Below are 23927 nucleotides of genomic sequence, written 5' to 3' on the forward strand. Positions count from 1 at the left end.
CGGGGCATAATTTGATAAATCGCCTTTTCCACCGCTCTCCAGGCTCAAAGTAGCTCAGGCACCAGGAGGCAGGCTCTGCGGAGTCTATGTATATACTGTATATGTCTATGTTATTATCAGTGCAGTAATGGCGGCGCTCGGAGCTGAAGCTCGCGTTTTAGGATCTAAACAGTGGTTTTTAATAAGCTTTTTGTGCACTTTTTAAGTTATTAATGCCTCGTTTTAAATGTCAGGGCTCTCCAGATTCTAGCAAGGATAAGTGTGGGGCTACTTTGAGTCTGGATAACAGTGGAAAAGAGGATTTATCTGGGAAAATTATGCCCTGTGTCTCTCAGTCTGAAGGGTTTTTGGACAAAATGTGTAAATTTCTGGATTTTGGAATGCTGTGTGAGAACGAGGGTGTGCTATTCATCAAAGGTAAGTACTTTTTATCATGTTTTACTACACCAAAAGTCCATTTTACACTAGAATTCTCCTTTAAGTCCTTTAAATTCGAGTTTGGACTAAATTTTGTTGCGCTAAACGTTGAGTATTGACAAACATTTCTTGAGGTAAAGTCAGTCTTGGTTTCACACTTCTAGTTTTCAGCATTTTACAACCCGAACCCTGATCCAGAGTCAGTAAACGCCCAGCAGCGCTGAAGCTCCTCAGTGGGTAATCCTGACACGACCGTGTCCTCTGGCCTGGCTCCGGAACACGACCAGTCTGGAAAGGCACCTGCCCAAAGCCAACCAGAGGGCATCTCCATTCCCTCATCTGGCCCTGCATTCCGTCCCCAAGCTACTTAGCCTCTGCTGTGCCTGTGCCCACCCCTGCTGCCTGGGCCAGCTGTTTGCTCTACCTCTCATGCTCTGACAAGCATCCAACATCTTGCTTAATTAAAAAAAAAAGCCCCAGCCTTCTCCTTTTATACACGCTCCAAAAAACATCAGGTCCGCTCCGGGCCAGGTGAGGATGTTTGTGAAAAGCAGGAGCTGAGGCTGAGGCTGGCTGGAACCTGATAGATTAAGAGTTGACCTGTGGCAAAACTCCTACTATGTTTTGTGTCGTTGGCTTTTTTTAACACCCTTCAAGAGGCAAAAATATGTCCCTCCACCAACATACACACACTCCCAGATTAAAAAGTGTTCGGAAGCCTATGTGTGTATGTTTGTGAGTGTGTGTGTGTGAGTGTGTGTGCGCGGTGAGGAAGTGTATCCATTGCTTTTGCCTGCCATGCGGTAATGCAGAGAAAGCATTCATCTCGTAGCCCATTGCACAGCGCCACTAAAGTAATGTTCCCTGGGGACAGTTAACTGCACCCCGTGCAGAAACCCCGGCAAAACGCCGCACACACAAAATCAGGGAGGTAAACACTTTGTGTCAGGCCCAGTCTCTCCCTCTCTCTCTCTCTCTCTCTCTCTCTCTCTCTCTCTCTCTCTAGAAAGCACCAGCACTAGTTCCTCTCGCTATGTCACCTTCATTCTCTCCTTCAGAGTCACCTGTTCACACACACATGCACTTACACATACACATACACACACAACCCATAAGCCACAACACTTGTGCATTCATAGGCCTCTGAATTCTGAATCAGTTTCTCAGATTTTGCTATTTATAGCTATATGTTTGAGTAAAATTAATATTGTATTCATGTTGTTTTATTCTATTTATTCAATTTAAAGACTGTCCTGTCTTTAAATTGTCTTGTCTTTTGTATTTATTGTATTTATTGTTATTTAGTGTTATAATTTTATAATTTTATGTTGCACTGTCGTCACTCCTGCACTTTATGTTGTCTATTGCTTGTGGTTCTATGTTGCACCATGGTTCCGGAGGAACGTAATTTCATCACAATGTGTACCTGTACTCAGATGTAATGACAATAAAAGCCTCTTGACTTGACTTGACTTGACTTGACATTCGTCCCAAATCCTAAATAAAAATATTATTATTTAGAGCATTTATTTGCAGAAAAATAGAAATGTCTGAAATAACAAAACAAAAAAAAAAAAAGATGCAGAGCTTCAGACCTCAAATAATGCAAAGAAAACAATTTCATATACTTATAAAATTTTAAGAGTTCAGAAACCAATATTTGATGGAATAACCTTGGATTTTAATCACAGTTTTTTTTTTTTTTTTTGCATTTTGGCATGTTCTCCTCCACCAGTCTTACACACTGCTTTTGGATAACTTTATGCCTCTCCTGGTGTAAAACATTTAAACAGTTCAGCTTGGTTTGATGGCTTGTGAACATCCGTCTTCCTCTTGATTTATATTCCAGAGGTTTCCAATTTGGTAAAATCAAAGAAACTCCTAAGTGGTCTCTTATTCTTTTTTCCAGAGCTGTATATACTGTACATAGATATTTATTACATTTGTATATACAGTTCATTAACTGAATTAAGTAAAGTTTGTCAAGTAAATGACAATATGGAAACATTTTATCCAACTAAAGACAAGTTTATATATAATTTCTTTGACATTAAGTTGAATTAAGAATTTTTGTTGATTTGTTTCTTGAGTTAGGACAGATTTTTCTCAAGCATAATTTAAGTTTGGACAGATTTTTCTGAAACTACAATCAAGACAGAATCTCACTGCACCAATTTGAGTTTCAAAAGAGCTTTGTCAATCGAATGACACATTTAAAAGTATCAAATGTGCATTTAAGAAATATTTTGTCAAGCTAGAATCGAGTGTAGACTAAATTTGTCAAGCTAAAGTTAAGTTTGGACTGATTTTTCTAAAGCTAAAATTGACTTTAAAAAGGATTTTGTCAAGTTAATGTCAAGTTCAGATTAAAGTTGAGTTTGGACAGATTTGAGTTAAGAAAGAATTTTGTTAAGAAGATGTTGACTTTGCACAGCTTTTTGTTGAGCTGAATTTTTTTATGACAGAAATGACAGAATTTATTTAGGCTAAATTTGAGTGTAGACAACTTTTTACAGTTTAGACAGGATTTTACTAAGCTAAAGTCAGGTTTAGACTAAATTAGTTTTGAGGTCAATTTAAGTAAGGAAAGTATTTTTTCAAGCTACAGAATTTTGTTGAGGTTAAGTTGTGTTTATGAAGAAGTGTGTTGAGTTTGACAAAGAAAATAACTCAAGTTTTCTTACCCCATTACTTAAAAAAAATTAGGAAACCAGCTACCTTAAAAAAGTTATGTAAACTCAACTTATCCAGTATTACAGTATAACAAAAATAATAAAGTTACATCAACTTTTTCCTTTAGTTGTAATAACTTGATGTTCTAAATTATGTTAATTTAAGTTTTCATTACCCATTATTTAACTTTTTAAAGCAACCGGTTTCCTCAAATGTTTTATGTAAATTCAACTTATCTTGGCTTACAGTGTAACAGTGAGCAGACCTAAATGTAAAATATGTTTGGACAGAATTTTAAAAAGCTGTATTTGAGTTTAGACAGTTTTATTTTGAGCTAAGAATGATGTATTATAATTCATATAAAGTTAAATTGAAGTTTGGAATCCCAAAGTCAAGTTTGGACAAATTTTGTAAAGCAAAAGTCAGTATTAACAGAATTTTGTTTTGGTGCTCTGAAAAGGGAGAGACACCAACAAGACCTCCAAAACTCTCTTCATACACAAGCATGCCTCTCAATTTAGTGATATTCTGACTGCGAAGATAAGAAAAATGAGGACACCTACATGCACAATTTTTTGTAGAGTTGTATTTTATTTTTGGTTACGTTTTTGTCTGAATACATTTTGGAGTAGACAGAATCTGTCAAGCTAAAAAAAAAAAAAAAAGATAAAAATGTTTGGATTAAAATGTTCTCATGATAAAGTTAAATTTAAATAGGATAGAAAGCTGTAAAGTTAATTGTTAATTTGGGGATGTATTTATGGAGCTAAAATCAAGTTTGCACAGTGGTCTTAGATCAAAATGTTAGTTTACAGAGAAATTTGTGGCGCTAAAATCAAGTATAGACAGAAATTTGTGAAGCTAAATTCAAGTATGGACAGAAATCTGTGAAGCTAAAATCAAGTATGGACAGGATTTTGTGAAGCTTAATTATAGTTTGGAGAGAAATCTGTGGAACAAAAATCAAGTTTGGGCAGAACATTGTAAAGCTACATTTTTGTTAGGAGAGAAATGTGGGGATCTAATATCAAGTTTGGATTTGATAATAAAAAACTAAATAATAGTTTGGAAATTAATTTAAGGAGCAAAATGAAGTTTGGACAGACGTTTTAAAGCTACATTTCAGTTTGTAAAGAAAATGTGTGAAGCTAAAATCAAGTTTGGTAAGAGGTTTTAAAGCTACATTTTAGTTTCAAGAGAAATTTGAGGAGCTAAAATCAAGTTTGGATATATGTTTTTAAAGCTAAATTTTAATTAGGAGAAAAAGTTGTGTAGCTAAAATCAAGTTTCTGATTTTATCAGACTGAAGCTACAGTAAAACTACACTGACTCAGTTCTTGAATGCACACTAACATATATTAAAACTCTTAATTTTTAATGTTTAAGTAATTAGCTCACACTACTGATGTCCTGTAACACTAATACACAGTCTCTCTCTCAGTTTCCATCTGACAGACAGAAGCTGGAAGAGGGAAGGAAATAGTGATCAGGGACTCTTACTTGTGAGACGGTGAGTTACTACGGATACACTTGTAATACATTCCCTCTCTCGCTCTTTCGCTCTCTCTTTCTCACGCGCAGCGCCAGTCACACGCCGTCTCTTTTTTTTCTTCCCCAAGAGCACTTGAGCTGTGGAGATTGCCTTTTTAAGGTGGAAATCAATATCTTTTCTTTTCCCATCTTCCCCTCCTTCTGCTGTCCTCTCAATTCTGAGCCCCCCTTCATTCTGCTCTTTTCATACTACGTTCCAGAGAGGCGCTGTGCAACTCAGTGCTCAGAATAGTTTAAAGAACAAAATATAAAAATTATTGTTTTAGAAAACCAATTGATAAAATGAGAAACTTGAGTTTTATTTAGTACCTTAAAGGTGTCCTTCCGCAAAAAATGTATTTGTTCCTGTGTTATTTGTGAAAATAACACATCAGTTGTTCAGAGCTAAGGTGCAAATTGTTAGAATTTGTCTATGGAACACCACCAGCAACGTACAATTGAGATAGGTAGGTGTGTACTTTTAAAACAGTTCTGTTTACACTTGTTAAAAGTAGAAATCCACCCCGGGGTTTTGTTTCAACTGCCAACTGGGTGGATTTTTACTTTCTGGACCTGCACTATGGTGGATTTAGCCTTTTACATAGACCCCAACACTATCAAATGTCCTCTGTTCTAGAGTGAAATTTAATCAGTCAAATGTGTGCCTTTTTGGCAATATATTGTCTACATATGAATGGGTGATATATCAAGAACTATAGAGCAGATGAAAAATTGTAGACAGTCATTCAGTAAAAAATGCAGAGATTAGCTTTAGTCCCATATGTGCAAATCTAAAATACACAAAAACAAAAATACTCATCCTTAAACACCATGACCCACTCTTACTCCTTTCACTCTCCTTTATCCTGACCCAACTATTTCTCTCCCTTTCTCTGCCTCTCGCTTCTCCCGGACTAAATATTCCTATCCCTTGTCCTGGACTAACTTTTCTTCTCTCTTGTACTGGACTAACTATTTCTCTCACTTGTCCTGACAAAACTATTTCTCTTCCTAGTCCTGTACTAACTTTTTTTTATGTCCCTTGTCCTGGACTAACTTTTCTTTTCTATTGTCCTGACAAAACTATTTCTCTTCCTTGTCCTGGGTTAACTATTCTTATAACTCATCATAGACTAACTATTCTTCTCTCTTGTCCTGGACTAACTTTTCTTCTCCCTCATCAAAGACTAACTATTCTTCTCTCTTGTCCTGGACTAACCTTTCTTCTCCCTTGTCCTGGACTAACTATTCCACTCATTGTCCTGGACTAACTATTTCTCTCCCTTGTCCTGACAAAACTGAAAGCTCTGCGCAGGTTCTAGCGGGAAACTCGAAATCACGCCACTTTTCTCAGCCAATCATCAACTCCCACCTGTCCTTAAAAGACCTCCCTCATACCTGTTCTCCCCTGCTTGCAGACGCTGACATATGTTTTTGGGCGCCGGTCGTTGCCGTGTGGCTGCATGGTGTTTCTGCCATTTTTCATTACCTTGCTCAGTTTGCCATTTTCTAGTGATGGGCAGATGAAGCCTCATTGGGTGTATGGCACATTTCCCAAACTGTATCGACACTGGGTTGAAACTGTGTTGCTGTATCACTTAATGGCGACATCTGCTGGACTAAGAAAGTCATTGCAAGCAACTGCGCGAGGAAAGGCATCGGTCACGTGGTTTTCCTTAAAATGATACGCGGTCCGACACAGGGGTTCGCCTTGTTTGCTCGGTGCATGCGCTGAAGTTTCAGTGTCGTCAGACCCATCGCTACCAAACGATACAGGAAGTGTATCGGTCACGTGGTTTTCCTTAACTTGATACGCCCACCGACACGGGGTTTCGCCTTGACAGCTCGGCGCATGTGTCGAGGTTTCAGGGTCGTCAGACCCATCACTACCGTTTTCGCCCGTGTGAGTGGCTGCTCGTTCGTAGTTGGCTCGTTTTCCTGCTCGTAGGATCCATGTTGGTTTGTATTGCTCTCTGTTCTGTCGCTGGCGTTTTGGTTGGATCCTCGCTGCGTTTGCTGTTGGCGGTCTGGGTTCCTGTTTTGCTGGATCACGTGACCGTGTCACGCTTGCCTTCGAGGCCGTGCCTGCTCTACTTACTGCTTTAATGTCTCGCTTTCTGCGCTGCTTATTATCTCGGGCCGTGCCCGCTCTAATGCTTTAATGACTCGCTGTCCGCGTTGTTTACCTCGGGCCGTGCCCGCTCTAATGCTTTAATGACTCGCTGTCCGCGTTGTTTACCTCGGGCCGTGCCCGCTCTAATGCTTTGCTGTACTCGCAGCCCGCGTTGTTTATTATCTCGGGCCGTGCCCGCTTTAATGCTTTGCTGTACTCGCAGCCCGCGTTGTTTCTTATCTCGGGCCGTGCCCGCTCTAATGGTTTACTGTAATCGGAGTCCATGTTTATTATCTCGGGCCGTGCCCGCTCTAATGGTTTACTGTACTCGCAGTCCGCGTTGTTTATTATCTCGGGCCGTGCCCGCTCTAATGGTTTACTGTACTCGCAGTCCGCATTGTTTATTATCTCGGGCCGTCCCCGCTCTGCTGGTTACTGTACGCGCAGTCCGCATCGTTTATTATCTCGGGCCGTGCCCGCTCTAATGCTTTACCGTACTCTCAGTACGCGTTGTTCATAATCTCAGGCCGTGCCCGCTCTATAATGCTTTAATGGCTCGCAGTCCGCGCGGTTTATTATCTCGGGCCGTGCCCGCTTTAATGGTTTGCTATACTCGCTGTCCGCATCGTTTATAATCTCGGGCCGTGCCTGCTCTAATGCTTTACCGTACTCGCAGTCCGTGTTGTTTGTTATCTCGGGCTGTGCCCGCTCTAATGCTTTACTGGCTCGCAGTCTGCGTGGTTTATTATCTCGGGCCGTGCCAGCTCTAATGCTTTACCGTACTCGCAGTTCGCGTTGTTTATTGTCTCGGGCCGTGCCCGCTCTAATGCTTTACCGTACCCTGGACTCGTAGTCCGCGCTGCTGCAATCACGGGCCGTGCCCGCTCTATTAACCCTGGACTCGTAGTCCGCGCTGCTGCGATCGCGGGCCGTGCCTGCTCTAAATACCCACGCGGGCCGTGCCCGCTCTAAAAACCCACTGGACTCGTAGTCCGTGCTGCTGCGATTGCGGGCCGTGCCTGCTCTAAATACCCACGCGGGCCGTGCCCGCTCTAAAAACCCACTGGACTCGTAGTCCGTGCTGCTGCGATTGCGGGCCGTGCCCGCTCTATTAACCCTGGACTCGTAGTCCGCGCTGCTGCGATCTATTAAACTGGACTCGTAGTCCGCACTGCTGCGATCGCGGTCCGTGCCCTCTCTATTAACCCTGGACTCGTAGTCCGCGCTGCTGCGATCGCGGTCCGTGCCCGCTCTATTAACCCTGGACTCGTAGTCCGCGCTGCTGCAATCGCGGGCCGTGCCCGCTCTATTAACCCTGGACTCGTAGTCCGCTCTCTATAATGCTTTAATGGCTCGCAGTCCGCGTGGTTTATTATCTCGGGCCGTGCCCGCTTTAATGGTTTGCTATACTCGCTTTCTGCATCGTTTATAATCTCGGGCCGTGCCTGCTCTAATGCTTTACCGTACTCGCAGTCCGCGTTGTTTGTTATCTCGGGCCGTGCCCGCTCTATTAACCTCGACTCGTAGTCCGCGCTGCTGCGATCGCGGGCCGTGCCCGCTCTATTAACCTGGACTCGTAGTCCGCGCTGCTGCGATCGCGGTCCGTGCCCGCTCTATTAACCCTGGACTCGTAGTCCGCGCTGCTGCGATCGCGGGCCGTGCCCGCTCTATTAACCCTGGACTCGTAGTCCGCGCTGCTGCGATCGCGGGCCGTGCCCGCTCTATTAACCCTGGACTCGTAGTTCGCGCTGCTGCGATCGCGGGCCGTGCCCGCTCTATTAACCTGGACTCGTAGTCCGCGCTGCTGCGATCGCGGTCCGTGCCCGCTCTATTAACCCTGGACTCGTAGTCCGCGCTGCTGCGATCGCGGGCCGTGCCCGCTCTAATAACCACTGGACTCGTAGTCCACGCTGCTGCGATCGCGGGCCGTGCCCGCTCTAATAACCACTGGACTCGTAGTCCGCGCTTCTGCGATCGCGGCCCGTGCTCGCTCTTATACCCTCACCCATCTTGTTCGGGATACCTGATGTCTGAGTAAGTAATTTATGTACATTTTATATATATATATATATATATATATATATATATATTTTTTTTTTTTTTAATTTTTTTATTTATATATCTATTTAATATATCTATTTAATTGCAAACAACTGGAGACGGTTGTAAGATTTTTATACAGACGTCAAATGAATATACTGTTATAACGTACTGCCACGACAGCTCGCGCTCGCTCAAATATCCTACTCCTTATGCTCCTAGATATCAACACGGGCCGTGCCCGTTCCTATGCTCATTAGACTCCTAGTCTGAGTTTTTTCTGCACAGCGGGCCGTGCCTGCCCTTATACCCTTTGGACTCGTAGTCCGCGTTTTTGCTGCACAGCGGGCCGTGCCCACTCTTATACCCTTTGGGCTCGTAGTCCGCGTTTTGCTACGATGGCGTCCAGAAGTTGTGCCCCTCAAAGGCTTAATGTATTGTTAGTCCGCAGTGTTTTCTCATGCTGATCACGTCAACGTTACGCTTATCATACGCTTCTAAAATAGCCTCAAGCAGTGTATACAAGTACTTTGTATACAACGAACCTAATAAATGTATGCTATCAAAACATGAGCGCAACTACTGTAATGCACACGTACTCAGCAAATAACACTTTAATCTTGAACACCTTATTCAAGCTTGTTTATAACTGTTTTCCTTCCAGAATACGTGAACCAGGTAACCAGAAAAGGATCCTCCTGTGGGTAATTATATCTTTTCATATTTTTGGGGATAGGCTCCGCCCCCGCCGTACAAGTACGGCAGGATCTGCGAGGTTCCAGACGCTGCGGACCTGGGCTTCGACGGGGCTTTCGCCAAAGACTATATACACTATATTCACTATTACTAATTGTCATACGTGTTTATTGGGATTAAATCTTTCTTGCTGCACTTTGTTTCTAGAGTTTTCCTGCTAGAACTATTTCTCTTCCTTGTCCTGTACTAACTTTTTTATCTCCCTTGTCCTGGACTAACTATTCCTCTCCCATATCCTGGAATAACTATGCCTCTTCCTTATCCTGGATTAATATTCCTCTCTCTTTTCATGGATTAACAATTCCTCTCCCTTGTCCTGGACTAACAATTCCTCTCCTTTTTATGGACTAACTATTCCTCTCTCTTGTCCTCTTGTCCTGAACTAAATATTCCTCTCTCTTGTCCTGGACTAACTATTCCTCTCTCTTGTCCTGAACTAAATATTCCTCTCCCTTGTCCTGGGCTAACTATTCATCTCCTTTGTTCTAGATTAACTATTCTTGTCTTTTGTCCTGGGCCAACTATTCATCTACCTTGTCCTGGACTAACTATTCCTCTCTCTTGTCCTGAACTAAATATTCCTCTCCCTTGTCCTGGGCTAACTATTCATCTCCTTTGTTCTAGACTAACTATTCTTGTCTCTTGTCCTGGACCAACTATTCATCTCCCTTGTCCTGGACTAACTATTTATCTTCCTTGTCCTGGACTAACTATTCCTCTCCTTTGTCCTGTACTAAATGTTCCTCTCCCTTGTCCTAGGCTAACTATTCATCTCCTTTGTTCTAGATTAACTATTCCTGTCTTTTGTCCTGGGCCAACTATTCATCTCCCTTGTCCTGGACTAACTATTCCTCTCTCTTGTCCTGAACTAAATATTCATCTCTCTTGTCCTGGGCTAGCTATTCATCTCCTTTGTTCTAGACTAACTATTCCTGTCTCTTGTCCTGGACCAACTATTCATCTCCCTTGTCCTGGACTAACTATTTATGTGCCTTATCCTAGACTAACTATTCCTCTCCTTTGTTCTGGACCAACTATTCATCTCCCTTGTCCTGGACTAACTATTCCTCTCCTTTGTTCTGGACCAACTATTCATCTCCCTTGTCCTGGACTAACTATTCATCTCCCTTGTCCTGGACTAACTATTCATCTTCCTTGTCCTGGACTAACTATTCATCTCCCTTGTCCTGGACTAAATGTTCATCTTCCTTGTCCTGGACTAACTATTCATCTTCCTTGTCCTGGACTAACTATTCATCTTCCTTGTCCTGGACTAACTATTCATCTCCCTTGTCCTGGACTAAATGTTCCTCTTCTTTGTCATAGACTAACTATTCCTCTCCTTTGTTCTACACTAACTATTCCTGTCTCTTGCTCTGGACCAACTATTCATCTTTTTTGTCCTGGACTAAATATCCTCTCTCTTGTCCTGACAGCATCTGGCTATGTATCATAATAAGACCAGAATCAGCTGAGGTTGGCCTATCAAGGCCTTTTATTTCAATAATATGTACAGTTTTAATATTTTTTTACCCACTATAGGTCCATAAGAAACTGTTTTATGCTACATTTAAGGTTTAAAACATAAAGTATTTCATTTTGGCTGTAACCAAATGATAAGGGTAAATTTACAGTTTTGAAAATGTAAATAGATCAGATAAAAGGATGATTGTGACTGTTAAAAAAACAACAACTGTGAAATAGCTAAATGCATTCATTTATCAGAATGGGTGTCCAGCCTTTGGAAGGTAAATCTTTGGAAAGATTAAATTAATGACAAAAAAAAAGAATTTAAAATTAAAAATGTATTTATTACACCTATACATTTCGACCAGGCCTGTATGAATTGTAAGGTACAGTATTATAGGGTGTTCTGCTGCAACTCTAATGCACAGAAACACATTCACACTGCTGTACAAATGACTATAAACCTGATGAACAATAAACTGGTCAGTTCATGTGTATAAACAATAGCAAGATAGATTTACTGCTGTGGAAACATCAGCCCAGAGTGCACTTACAGTATACCAGCCTACGAACACAAATACTTAAAGACACACAGCCTACAGACACACATAAAACACATAAAACACATGCACTTCCCTTGTCAAGTTAATAACTGTTAATAATTCTTCTTATTTTATGAATTTTAGCAATTGTGTATGTGCATCTGGTTAAAAAAATACTGGTGGTAATATATAACTAATCTAGTGAAAGGTGATTTACAAAACTTTGAGACTTGGGCATACCATAACATAGCTTTTATTATTTTTCTATTTCTTTTTCATTTTCTCCTGTTTTTCTCCCAATTTATCTGGCCACTTGTCCCACCCAAACAGCTGCTAGCCAGCTGTATATCACCCATCACTAGTGATGTCACAACACAAGGAGGGTGAGGATTGGCGCATGCCTCCTCCGATACATGTGAACCAATCACTGCCTTTTTTTAAACTGCTGCTCATGTAGCATTGCCAAGTAGCATCACAGCACATTTGGAGGAAAGCACAGCGACTCGGTTCCAATACATCAGCTCACAGATGCTTTGTGCTGATCGACATCACCCTTTGGAGTGATGAGTGGAGAGAGCGTCATTTACTCACCCAAAGAGAGCAAGGCCCAGCAGCTGATGGCAAGCTGCATGACCAAGATTCGAACCAGCGGTCTACTAATCATAGTGTCAGTGCCTTAGTCTGCTGGACCACCCGGAGCCTTGCATAGCTTTTTTTAAACACTAAAAGTGAAAAATAATATTATTTATGTGTTTAAGTTGTTTTTAAATTATGCCTTGTTTAAATGCCAGTCAACTAGCATTAGCTTTTCGCCTAGCACGGATACCTGCTTCTGCTAATACTGGCACAGGATACTAGATGATACCTGGTTCGTCTAGTAGGCTAGGAGGCTTCCAATAACTAGCCTGACGATGATGTGCTGCTCTCCAATATTTGCCTGTTTTGCTGCCCTGTATGGTGGCCGAGAAAGCCCAACGCAGTGCAAATTGAAAAGCGCTGCAAAAGCACAAAACACATCCATCAAAATTACAACACAGGTGCAGCAAATAGAAAAACGCGCTGCAAATAGAAAAACGCGCTGCAAATACAACCACAACACAACGGAAGTCACAACACAACGGAATTTTCCCGGGGGGACCTTAAAAGATGCTGTACCAGCTAAGCTGCATCTTCAGTAACGTCTCAGACTTCACTATGTGTACAAAGGACAATAAGTGGCAAACAAGGCGTTTTGTGAAGCAGAACTTTTAATAATATGCACACAACCGTGGTAATCACAGGTAATAAACATAACTTACTTTTCAGAAGCTTGTTTGCCACTTATTGTCCTTTGTACACAGCTGGTACAGCATCTTTTAAGGTCCCCCGGGAAAATTCCGTTGTGTTGTGACTCACTTCCGTTGTGTTGTGGTTCTATTTGCAGCGCGTTTTTCTATTTGCAGCGCGTTTTTCTATTTGCTGTGCCTGTGTTGTAATTTTGATGGATGTGTTTTGTGCTTTTGCAGCGCTTTTCAATTTGCACTGCGTTGGGCTTTCTCGGCCACCGTAGCCCTGTTTTTATTATGCTGGGTTTTTTTCAGCACATCACTTCCATGTACAAAACTCTAAATACTAATCTTTGCCACAGAAAATACAGTTAAACATGCTATAGCAAATATTTTAGTCAAAATTAAAATAGTAAGAAACGACCAGGGCTCAAAGAAATTGTTTTATTTGCGTCTACAGCTAATACTATTGCTGACACGTTTTACATCTTATTTAATTATTTTAATTTCTATCTCACTTTAATCCCCAATTTAGCTATGCCAGTAATCCCACTCACAATTTATTTAGCTGTACTTCCCCTATCAGTAGCAACTCCCTAACACCAGGAGGGTGAGGACTAGCACATGCCTCCACCGATACATCGCCTCTGTTTAAAGTGCTGCTGATGCAGCATTGCCGAGTAGCATCACAGCGTGCTTGGAGGAAAGCACAGAGACTCGGTTCTGATACATCAGCTCACAGACGCAGGCTTGTGCTGATCGACATCACCTTGGGAGTGATGTGGGGAGAGAGCAGAGCACCATCTACCTACCCAGAAAGAGCAATTCCAATTGTGCTCTCTCAGGGCTCTGGCGGTAGATGGCAAGCTGCATAACCGTGATTCGGACCAATTGCTGTCATGTTTTTCTTTTCTTCTTATTTTGAAATGTTAGTTGCTTTTAACAGTACATCCTATAAAGACTGAAACTTTAAATTAATAGAAGATTATTTAAGCCTGTAAGGGGTAGTTTTCCAGACACATAAGGTTTCGTATGACAATGATCTTATTAAACCGATTCTGATTCATTATGCTCATGATGTCTGTCTGATTTTCTCCCTCTCTCTCTCTCTCTCTTTCTCTTAAAGCCCATCAGCCCTGACCATACATAGCAGAACAGTCTGAGTGGTCTGGCCTGCTGAGGGTCAGCCCATAAGGTTCAGGGCTGAATCAGGGGGGGGTGCACACCTCTTTATTTGGCGGGGCTAAAAATACCCCCCAGAAGCAGGACAGAAAGGACTGTGTCGCAGTTAGAGTAGCAGTGAGCGCAGTCTTTATAGTCTTTGTAGAAACGTTGGGAGAACATCATCTTTAGATGGCCTTTTTAATTGTAGAAGAACTCAGTAAAGGTGTAGCGAAGCATAGCGTAGCGTAGCATTATCTTAGCATAGAGTAGTAGTATGAGGATGTTGTTAATCCATAATCCAAAGAGCGACTGGGACTCAGATCAAGATCAGGATCAGAACTGCTTATTACCCCGTGAATAAATGTATAGCTCCTCCTTTGGTGTAAGCCCCTCCTACCTCCTACCTTAAACCCCACCCATGAGCAAGTCAGAGTAAGCCAGCAGCACTTGCGGGGCTATTTTTTGCCCTGCCTCACTAAATAAGGCCAGAGAGTGCGGGGAGTGGGCGAAGGGCCAGAGGGGCTTCACTCTGCCTTTTGCTCTGGGGGTATAAAAGCTTCGGGGCAGGGGGAGGCTCCGCCGATCACACCCAACCCTCAGCGCCCACCCTGTGTGTTACCGTTGAAGCGTAGTTTGCAAAGTTAGTTGATTGCGTAAAATTTCACGTAACAATTTGGTCCCTCATGTTTTTTTCTTTTTTTTTATTTGGACCTTTCTTTGCTGAGGTCAATCTGCGACCTACATCGATGATATCTTGGTGCTTGCCGTTGGCTGATGCTTTAAATATTCACTGACACTTTTATTCGTTATCATTTGTTGGGCTTGTCGAGTGCTGGACTGAGAACTGGACTGGAGTGAGTGTGACAGTATGGAATTATACACCTTTATAGTGAATTTAATGAAATCCTTGTGGTACTTCTCGCGATGAAGATCAGTGGAGAACACCGCATGCTTTCAAAAGCTTCTTCTATTTCTTCTTTCTGTTGCTTGTTCTGCTCGTTTTTCCCTTGTCTTTCTTACCTTTTGTCATTTCTTCTTCTTCTTCTTCAGACCTTTCTCTTAACGCTAAACTGCCGCTGTGCTCGCTCTTAACCTTTAATCTGCTCCATCTTTCACACTGCCCTTTTATGTCTTTATCTCTCAAACCCTGTCTTTATCTTTTATGTGACTTTGATATCTTTATTCTCTCTGTAAATCCTATCACACTTTACTCACCGCTTTCGTTGTCTCTCTCTCTCTTTTCTCTCTCCCTCTCTTTCTTTTTTTTCGGTCAATGTCTCTCGCTCTCTCCCTCTCGTATCCTCCCTATCCCTAGCCCTGCTATCTCTATCCCTGCTAGTGTCAGCATACCATCCATACTGTCTCCTGCTCCTGTTTCAGATCCCACTGGGCGTAGCGTTTCTCTCTGGTCTCTCAGGACAGGTGGAGGGATGGGGGTGGGGTCTAGCTCAATCAGGACATATTCAGGTTCATGGACAGTCAGGCAGGGAGGGATGAGATGGGCTGGAGGCCTGGGACTGGCAAGCGCATTCGCATATTTTTGCCTGCTCGTTTTTTTTGTACCTACCTTTATTCGTCCGTTCGTTCGTTCATTCCTTCAGCTGTAACTTTTCTTTCTTAATCTGCTGCCACACGAAGAGGCGACAACTCCAACATCGGTGCTTCTCCACCTTTCCCTCCTCCTTCTTCTCTCTCTCTTACTCTCTCTCTCTTACTCTCTCTCTCTCTCTTACTCTCGCTTTTTCTGCTCCCATCCTCAAACTCTCAAACGCTGAATCAGCTGCTGGTGTACGGATGCTCCTCCTGCCATTCCCGTGATCCACACGGGCCATCTCTCTTGGTAAGTGTATGTGTGTGTATATATATTTGTGTGTGTGTATATGTGTGTATACGTCTTGCCCAGCCTGCATCCCTGCATCTCTGCGTCTCTGTGTCTCTGTACATGTTCTGTGTGCGCTTTGAAGGAAAGTGGTGCGGTCCGGTCCAGAGATTTGCCGTCCTGTCAAAGTTGCATTAGCATTAGCACTGGAGGAGACACTAGCAACCTCCTCTCTACTGCATCCACATCTACTGCATCACAACACTACAGCTTGGCATAGATTACGTGTGTGGTGAAGGAAGCTTAGTGGCTCAGAAACTGCCTCAGAGTTCTTTAGAGCATGTTAAAGAGTGTTAAAGACAGTTTTCTAGACTCAGATTAAGCCTAAACCAAGATTAAAAAACAGCTGCCAATGTGCAGACATAGCCCAAGACTAGGCTTAACCCAAGTCTGGGGAAATTGGCCCTACAATTTTTGAATTTTTGCTTATTGATAGAAACTTTGCTTCATAGTTTGATGTTGGAATACCCTTCTTATACATTTTCATGTTTTTGTTTAGCCTATAGTGGTATGTTTCACAAGTGCAGTTGAGCCAAAGCTGTTTGTGGACACTAAGAGTGTAGGAAACAATGGCAAATCCCAGCTAAAATAATTGCTGTGTACTTTGTACTTTGCTGTCATAATAGCAAGTTTCTACACAGTAAAAGTCCTTTAAAGATCCCAAAAGCTATTTTTATGCAATGCCAGTAATTTTCCTGATTTTGAGAAACTTTAATTACATATATGGGCTGTTTTAATGTACTTTTAACACAATGTATGTTTTTAAACAGTAAAAACCTTTTAAAGATCTCAAAACATTTTTGGTCTGAGATTCCAGAACATTTTTTGGTACATTTTCACCTCATGTTAAGACACCTTCATAGCATTTACAGAATGTTTTAATATACTTAACACAACTTAACACAATGTATTTTTTGACACAGTGAAAGTCCCAATTTTTATTGGCCAGAAAACTTCTGGGTCCATTTTGTATGTCATGAACGTTTATAACATCAACCATTAACAAGACTGTTTTCATGTACTTTTAACAAAACTTATTTTTTTTACACAGTAAAAGTCCTTTAAAAATCCCCCACAAAATTTTATGTAATGCCAGAACACTTCTAGGTGTATTTTTTTACCTCATGTTAAGAAACTTTTATAAAACCTACAGACTGTTAACACTTAATACAATTTAACACAATGTATTTTTTGACACAGTAAAAGTCCTTCAAAGATCCCTAAAGTAATTTTTTATGTGATGCCAGATCACTTTTGGGTAAATTTTGTACCTCATGTTAAGGCACTTTTATAGCATTTACAGACGGTTTTAATGTACTTAACACAATTTAACACAGTAAAAGTTATTATGTGAAACCAGAACACTTTTGGGTACATATTTTTTACCTCGTGTTGAGAAACTTTTTAGAACATCTAATCTAGTTATCATGTATTTGTTTTACACAGTTAAAGTCCCTTAAATGGTTTAACATGATGCCAGCAACACTTTTTCGTTCCCTAATAAACAATAAATTCAGTTTATTGTAAGGAAAAAAATGTTCTAAAATATTTTTTTTTTCACATTTTTTATGAGAACACTTGGTGCAGAAAGGTGTAGAACCTTTTTTTCCTCAAACATTCTTTATACTTTTCTTTAAAACATGTTTTTTTTTATGGAATATTATGCGGTTGTTTTAATGCAGTGATTCAAAGAGCTCTTTGAGTGTCCATGACGTTTTAAACCTTACATCTTTTTACGACCTTTCTCCACTTAATTTTTTTTTTTATGATGTTAGCTATTTATTATTTTATCATCTGGTCATATGTATTTATCCAGGTTAATGAAGATAAGTTAAGTGACCCTGGAAGAATGTAGCTTTCCGTAGCTTTCATTTGCTTTTCTTGTGGTCTGGTCTTCATCCACAGTCTCTCGCTGCCCTTATATGTCGTCACAATTCTGAAGCGATATCTATTGAGAGAGGTCGAGTCAGGAGGGGTGGAGTGGTGGAGGGGGTGCGGGGGGTCAAATCACATGACCTCCTGGATGGTTCTGAAAGGCCAGTCAGCTCTAGACCTGCTAATTTTACTCTCATGGCCTGGTGGCTGGAGTTAGGCTGGAGGACCCAAGTCATGTTCAAATGTGGACTGAACCGGAGCTGGAGGGATCGGGTGACGGTTGAATGTTCTGGGATGGAACAGCTGCTGAAGGTGGATGACTGGTACACCTGCTGCTAAAGTTCACGGATGTGTGTGTGTGGTGTGTGTGTGTGGAGGCTTGTGGTGACATAAGCATATTTCCAAGTAATGGTTCCATCTATGGTGCAGAGGTGGTGAGCTCGTATTAAACGTTGGCTCATGGGGTCGTGCAGGAAGGAGGGGGGAGAGAGAGTGTATGGCGTGGGGTCAATTTACACAAACCACACTCTAGTCTGGTCAGGAAAGGAGGGATGAGAAAAAAAATTAAGGAGGAAGAAAAAGAAACAGAGGGAGGAAAGGAGTGGTGATTTATGACGAGGACTTTCAGTTTAATTACGCAGCGGCTGCTACAGAGAGAGCCAGCGCTAAAGGCCTATGCTAAGCTGCTAGCCATTGGTCAGAGACTTCTGCAGGGATCTATAAGCTATAGAGAAGCTTGGAAGTAAATATATAGAGGCTGCAATATATGTGCATGTACACAGAGCATTATTTTTTATATTGTATTTTATATAAATCTGTGTTATACATTGTAATTCACTGTAAAAATGCATATAAATAATTTCTGTTTGTAATAGAATCTTAAAAATATCCAAATAACCAGTAAAATTGTGCCATTTCTATTGATCTATTTATACTAAAGTGTAATAATGTAAAAAATGAAGCTATGAAGTTTTATGTTGCTTTTATACTTACTTATACAATATTTCGTTGTTGTCCAATGAAAAACAAGTATCTCCATGTTTTTTCAATTTTTAGTTTACCACTTAATTAGAACACACATACTGTACTTTACACAATTTCTTAATGATTGGACCAACAGAAACTCTTAAAAATGACCTGAAATAGACTCTATTTACATTGACTTCCATTGAAAGTTTAGAAGGTTTTTTTTCTCTCTCCTGTAAAGTTGCTGTTTTGGAGATACTTGTTTTTCATTGGACAGCGACGATTTATATGATTTTATTTTTATTTTGCTAATGTCAGCATTATTACTGACAATAATAAATATATATATATATATATATATATATATATATATATATATATATATATATATATATATATATATAATAGCTGAATACATTTAAATTTAATCCTTAAGCATATGCTGTTCTGTTTGAAATATTAAAAATTATTAAAAATATATTATTAGGTTAATAAATTATTAGGTTAATAAATCATTAGCTACAAGCTATCATAACTATGGCTTTATAATGATTTATAGAGGCAAAAGAGTGGTAATACTGATAGCATAAATAGAAATGTATGTGTGTGAGTGTTATGTTGTGCAGTTATATATTTTCATTGGCTAATACATTGTAATTTACTGTAAACATGTATCTGTTTAAAAACTCTAAAAATCTAAAAAACTAAATGCAAATAACCAGTTGAATTGTGGCATTCTTTTCTATTGGTCCATTTATACTAGTATAAAGTGCTAAATAGGATAGCTACCACTGATTAATAATGTAAAAAAGGGAGCTTTATATAGTTCTATAGTTTTATATTAGTTTTATACTCATACAGCATTTATCATAGACACAGTCACTTATTTTTTTATGTAATTACTGATTAATAATGTAGTAATTATCAGTTAGTTGGCCAGCTATTATCATTATAAGGCTTAATAAGGTGAAACAAATAATAATGAATGCTTATAAGATTATGATGCAATGCATACATAAAAGTCATGTTTTAAATAGTTAATAAAATATAATAAAATATAAAACAAATGGTTGAATAGCCAATCTTGTTGTTACTTAATAAAGGATGCATTATAGTGCTCCCATACTAAAGTTTTATTTTAACATCTACTATATTTTACTGTAATTTTGTACATACTGTATATATATCAGTGTGTGTGTGTGTGTGTGTGTAGCGTAACAGTGTAATGCAGTAACGGTGTGTGTGTAAGTAAGCTGTGGTGGAATGAAGGGGATGTCAGGGTGTAAAAAAAAAAGATGAGAGGAGGAAGTGTAATCACATGCATAGAAGCGAGCTGTTCTGTATGCGTGGTGCATCCATGTTGTGTGTAAGTGTGTGTGTGTGTGTGTGTGTGTGTGTGTCTTTGAAGCGTATATTGTATAGTGTTCACTGCTTTGTTTAGTACAGTGCCAGGCAATTCACTCAGCCTTTCACTGACAACATATACTGTATACTACAATACATGCAGTATATTAACCCTGACACACACACACATACACACACACACACACACACACACACACTCCCTCACTCAGCACGGGCCGTCATTAGACGACGGAGGCTGGACGACTGCTCCTCTAACTGCCCTCTGCTGTAGTTATCAGTCAAGCTGGGTGTGTGTATGGCACAGGTAACAGACCCACACGTACACCTGCATACACACACACACACACACACACACACACATTCAGACACACATTCACATACACACACACACCCTGCATGCATCTCTGCTAGGTTTACTTAACTCCGCAGCGAGGGGCTTCATTAGAGCAGTGACATCAGCAACGAGCTAATTCATTAAAGGGGCGAGTCAGCTGCGTGCTATTTGCCTATAAATTGGTATTGATCTGGGAAAGAGAGGGGGATGGGGTAAAAGAGGTGACGAAGGGTGGCTTGCACACACAAATACACACATATACAAACACACACACATATATACAGCTCTGGAAAAAATTGAGGCCCAAATTCCAAATAAAAATATTGTCAAATAAAAATATTGAAAGTGAGAAATGGCTGAAATAACAGAAAAGATGCAGAGTTTTTAGACCTTAAATAATGCAAAGAAAACAAGTTCATATTCATAGTTTTATAAGTTCAGAATATCAATATTTGGTGCAATAACCCTCTTTTTTAATCTCCTCCACCAGTCTTACACACTGCTTTTGGATAACTGTATACCTTTACTCCTGGTGCAAATATAATTCAAGCAGTTTGGTTTGATGGCTTGTGATCATCCATCTTCCTCTTGATTATATTCCAGAGTTTTTTTTATTATTTGGTCTAATCAAAGAATTTTTATGTGGCTCCTATTTTTTTTCCAGAGCTGTATCACCTATATCACCTACATAATGTAACATTTGTTGAATATCCCTAGGATATGTGTGCTGATTTACAATTCAATCAAATTTAATGCATTTTAAATTCAATTAAAAGAGCAGACCCACATTTCTGTATAAGGCTTGTATCATGCCATTGTATCATGCCATCCCATTTAAGTGAACGAGATGGTGTGTTGACTTGATGGTGGTTTAAAAACTGTGTTTTATTTCATTTATGTTTTATTTTGTATAGTATATGTAAAGGACCCTTAAAGATTATATTTCTGTAGTGACTCATAACATAATCAAGATGTATCATCACATATAAAGGAAATATGTTAAGCACTTTTAAGCACTGGCAGCTTTTGACAGGATAACTTCAGTCAGCATTTCCACACCCTGGTTTGCCAGGTATAGAACAAAACAGCTGGCTATTTTACTGCTGAACAAGTAATCACTGAGCTTCAGTAAGGTTGCTAATGATGGCTAATGGTAATTTAACACCACAGCTAGCTTAGTAGGGACAATGTAAGGTATGCTGGTAACTTGCATAAGCTTCACATCTAGGGAGGAGCAGGTGGAGCAGACAATTCTATCCAGTCTTATTAAGCTGTTATATTATCATTATATCAGTGGAATATAATGATTCAGCTCATCATAAAATCAGTTATTTCTGAGAAAATATGTATTCAGTATCATCCAAAAAATTTTTGTTATTGTGATGGGCCCACACTTTTTATTTTGTGGTTTTGTGGAGCGACCACAAAATGTTAACGATTCCTCACATTTCTTTAAAAAAAATAATAATAATAATAATTGGGTATAACGTGCATAATCAGTATTATTATTTATTTATGAAATTAATTAATTGAAAACTGAATTGCTCTGAATTTAATATGTTATTGAATATATTGAATATACACTCATAAAGCATTTCCAGCTAGATCTTCTACTTCTACTGGATCTAGTTCTCTTCTTCACCTTCATGATGCAATAATATACTGTGATGTACATCAGTGCTTTCTGTTTCCACACACACACACACACACACACACTACAGTAGGGAGTAATGAGGAGGCCAGGAAAGACTAGGTCTATGAAAGAGCATTTACAGAATAGAGTTAGACTATATGCTTCACATGATCAGAGACAGAGAGAGAGAGACTGTCAAGGGTCAATGAGAGTAAGGGGCGGGGCAAAGAGGAAAAAAAAGAGAGAGAGAGAAAAGAGAGAGAGAGTAGATGAGGAGGGGGTGTGTGCTGCAGGCTCCATAGGCTGTGCATTATGGGCTGAAAGGGAGAAAGTGAGTGCTGGACGGAGAGGTGGACGGCAGTGAGGAGAGGTCAGCGATAGATCCACTAGATAGATCACTAGATGACTAGATCACTTACTCATCTCTTAGTTTGGAGAACATCACCTACCCATCACACACAGCACACTGAGCAGAGGACAGAGCAGCATTGGACTGTAGTGGACTAAAAGTTTCTGACTGGCACACGAGCGAGCGAGAGAGAGAAAGAGAGAGAGAGAGAGAGAGAGAGAGAGAGAGAGAGAGACTCTTAAGATACAGAGATGATGAGATGTTAGTGAGGCATGAGAGAGTGAGCGAGAAAGAGAGAGAGAGTTGGGAGGAGGGAGAGGGGTATAGAGAGAGAGTAAGAGAGAGAGAGAGAGAGTTTATGAAGCATAATGAGAAAGAGAGACTAAGAAAGAGAGAGAGAGAAGGAGAATAGACTGCAGAGGCAGCACCTGGGACAGTTAGAGTGAAGAGAGAGAGGAAAAGAGGAAGCGATTGCACTTCTTTCCTCTCTTTGTCCTTTCATTCTTCTTTTTCCCTTCCTCTTTTTGGTGCATTGGCCCGTCTGAAGCTGGGGGACTCGAGCTACTGACAGCTACTCACTAGGTAAGCACCAGACCTCTCTCTCCTTCTCTCTCTCTCTCTTTCGCTCTCTCTCCCTCTCTCTCTTTCGCTCTCTCTCTCTCTCTTTCACTGCTGCAGCTGCACCTCCAGGGCTGACAGTCAAGGTGAATCGCTCGTTCTGCTGCTCTGCGTAGCGGCAGACTTAAAAAAAAAAAGAAAAGAAAAAAAACTGTCTGCGTGCATGCATCAGAGTGCTCATGTGTGTGTGTGAGAGAGAGTATGTGTGAGTGTGTGTATGTTAGTGTGTGTGAGAGAGTGTGAGAGTGTGCGCATGCAGTACGTACCTGTGCGTTTTGTGCTTTTGTGCAGCAATGCAGGTTTTAAAGGCGAAGACCGGAAAAGAAAACGTGAATTAATGTAGAGTTAATCTGTAGCATTAAAAAAGAAAAAGTTACAGAGAGTGAGTGAGTGAGATAGAGAAAGAGGGAGAGATAGAGAGAGAGAGAGAGAGAGAGAGAGAGGGAAAGAGAGAGAGAGAGAAATTGAAGGAGGGATGGGTGGGCGTCCAGGAACGCCGGGATGCTGGGATAGAGTGTCGATTTCCACGTGATTTCCCACAACTTGGAGGATCTGTCGGGGGGAGAAATGAAGTGGAAAACTGATTGTGATTGTGATTTGACCTGTAAAGTGATTGTGCCGATTGGAAAGAAAGAGATTGTGAGAGACAGTATTGTGAACTCTGTGTACATTGGCTTACTCAGCTGGATAACTTGTTTTGAGAGAAAACGCAGAATTTATAATTTATTTAGAGTGGCACTCTGAATATTATTTTTTTTTTATGGAAAAGCATGAGTGAAGCATTGAAAAAGTAATTTTTATTACTCATACAAAAGTAAAGAGCATAGCGCATAGGTAAAGCGAGGCCTTCACGTCAGTGCTGACAGTGCTGCAAAACCCAAGCCCATAGAACCCTGCTTGGGGGACATACTTCTTTATATGCCCATATGAACAAGTGCAAC

This window comes from Astyanax mexicanus, chromosome 13, assembly GCF_023375975.1.
Source record: "Astyanax mexicanus isolate ESR-SI-001 chromosome 13, AstMex3_surface, whole genome shotgun sequence".
NCBI classification, from domain to species: domain Eukaryota; kingdom Metazoa; phylum Chordata; class Actinopteri; order Characiformes; family Acestrorhamphidae; genus Astyanax; species Astyanax mexicanus.